Source organism: Onthophagus taurus, unplaced genomic scaffold (assembly GCF_036711975.1).
Source record: "Onthophagus taurus isolate NC unplaced genomic scaffold, IU_Otau_3.0 ScKx7SY_30, whole genome shotgun sequence".
NCBI classification, from domain to species: Eukaryota; Metazoa; Arthropoda; class Insecta; order Coleoptera; family Scarabaeidae; genus Onthophagus; species Onthophagus taurus.
This window is the reverse complement of record NW_027248955.1, coordinates 27,501-30,000: the sequence shown is the minus strand read 5'-3', so window position 1 is coordinate 30,000 and position 2,500 is coordinate 27,501. Positions and strand designations below refer to the sequence as shown.

Here is a 2,500-nt window from a genome sequence, read left to right as displayed (position 1 = left end):
GCAACACGCCAAAGAAAAATTAAGATGCCTGTTCTCGTTATATTGTTGGGGCAGCGGTAACGCCGTCGTAACAACGACGACCGTCTGTACGCGCACAAACCGAAACGAGAAAACAATAACATCCGTCATCATCGATTGGCGCGCGGCTACGGCAATACGAACGACGGCAAAAGAACGTGAGCGGCGGCTGCTGCGATATCGAAACTTCGCTATATTCAAATAAATACATAAAAAGAAACGTTACAAAGGTACACCAACATCGACATCGGCTTTCGCCTAGGGCTTAGGATCGACTGACTCGTGTGCAACGGCTGTTCACACGAAACCCTTCTCCACGTCAGTCCTCCAGGGCCTCGCTGGAGTATTTGCTACTACCACCAAGATCTGCACCGACGGCGGCTCCAGACGGGCTCGCGCCCCGTCCTTCTGCGCTCACCGCCGCGACCCTCCTACTCGTCAGGGCTTCATGACGACGTCGAACGAATCGACCGGCCCGTCTCACATGCCGCTGACGGCCGAGTATAAGCACGACGCTTCAGCGCCATCCATTTTCAGGGCTAGTAACTTCGGCAGGTGAGTTGTTACACACTCCTTAGCGGATTCCGACTTCCATGGCCACCGTCCTGCTGTCTTAAGTTACCAACGCCTTTCATGGTATCCCATAAGCGTCGATTTTGGCGCTTTAACTCGGCGTTTGGTTCATCCCACAGCGCCAGTTCTGCTTACCAAAAGTGGCCCACTTGGCACTCGTTGATCCGAATGTATCTCGCGGCTTCACGCTTTAAGCAAGCCGGAGATCTCACCCATTTAAAGTTTGAGAATAGGTTGAGGCCGTTTCGACCCCAATGCCTCTAATCATTCGCTTTACCGAATGAGACTCGCAATGCGAGCGCCAGCTATCCTGAGGGAAACTTCGGAGGGAACCAGCTACTAGAAGGTTCGATTAGTCTTTCGCCCCTATACCCAGTTCCGACGATCGATTTGCACGTCAGAATCGCTACGGACCTCCATCAGGGTTTCCCCTGACTTCGTCCTGACCAGGCATAGTTCACCATCTTTCGGGTCCCAGCGTGTACGCTCTGGGTGCGCCTCATCTCGCGATGAGAACGAGACGCCCCGGGAGTGCGGGGCCCGTTCGAGAACGGACCCATCCTCCCTCGGTCCGCGCGAGGCGGACCTTCACTTTCATTGCGCCTTTAGGTTTATCAGAGTCCCAATGACTCGCGCACATGCTAGACTCCTTGGTCCGTGTTTCAAGACGGGTCCTGAAAGTACCCAAAGCTATAGCGCCGTAGACTGGCGTGTATTAAATTTTGGGGTCTGTCCGAGGACAACGTCGCCAACAGCCGAACGTTCGAAGATCCGGTACCAGGCCCGGACGCCTCGATTGACGTTCGCGCTTGCGACGAGCCGGACGCGAACAAGTCGCGGCCCCACGCCTTAGTTATACCGTCGGTCGAGCCGGTCGGGACACCGCGGGTCCGAACGCTCATAATAACGGCGTTCGGTCTCCACCGCGGGCCTTAAACCGACGCCCAACGGGTCACGACGTCCTACAGGAGGAGAAGTGCACGCGTCCAATGCCCGATCGTTCGACGTGCCGTGCGGGCTGACACACCCGTGAGGGGGACAGCTCGTCAACAAAACACGAAGCTCGCGAACACCGGTCGCGTTGAATCTCCCCTTTCGACCTTTCGGGTTTCTCAGGTTTACCCCTGAACGGTTTCACGTACTATTGAACTCTCTCTTCAAAGTTCTTTTCAACTTTCCCTCACGGTACTTGTTCGCTATCGGTCTCGTGGTCATATTTAGCCTTAGATGGAGTTTACCACCCACTTAGGGCTGCACTCTCAAGCAACCCGACTCTGAGGAGAGATCCTCCCGCTACCGACGGCCGCCTCTACGGGCCTGGCACCCTCTCTGGGTAAGTGGCCCCGTTCAAGAAGGACTTGGGCTCGCCGTGCGATCTCGGGATAGCGGATCCTCCCTAACACCACATTTCCCGGCGTCCGTTTCCGGCCGCGGGATTCGGTGCTGGGCTTTTCCCTGTTCGCTCGCCGCTACTAAGGGAATCCTTGTTAGTTTCTTTTCCTCCGCTTAATAATATGCTTAAATTCAGCGGGTACTCTCACCTGCTCTGAGGTCGCGTTTCACAAGAGCGAGTCGGAGGCGTAGCTTTTTCTTAAAAATATAAAATTATTAAGTTGCCGCCGCCAAGTTCTCTAGCTCTCTTATATTACAACGTATATTTTTTTAACAAAAATATATCATCGCCTCGGTCACACAAACGGCACGCACCCGTCGATATATTCGCGCGCTCTTTCGGCTGTAGTTAAAATAACAAACATAACATAGCGATCCGTCGCTTCGATGGGCGACGAGTACGGAAGGAGAGCGCAAAACGCTCTCTCAATCACCTCGCTATGCGTGGTTGTTACCACTTCACGCTACGCTGACGCGCGAATATCGATACTCTACGCGATCTGACGAAGCCGTGTTG

At 54.2% G+C, this 2,500-nt stretch overlaps 1 pseudogene; it reads right to left on the bottom strand.

Moving 5' to 3' along the window:
* Positions 1–2,146, bottom strand: part of LOC139432575 (large subunit ribosomal RNA) — a 5,488-nt pseudogene extending 3,342 nt beyond the window's left edge.
* Between the last annotated feature and the right edge of the window lie 354 nt (positions 2,147–2,500).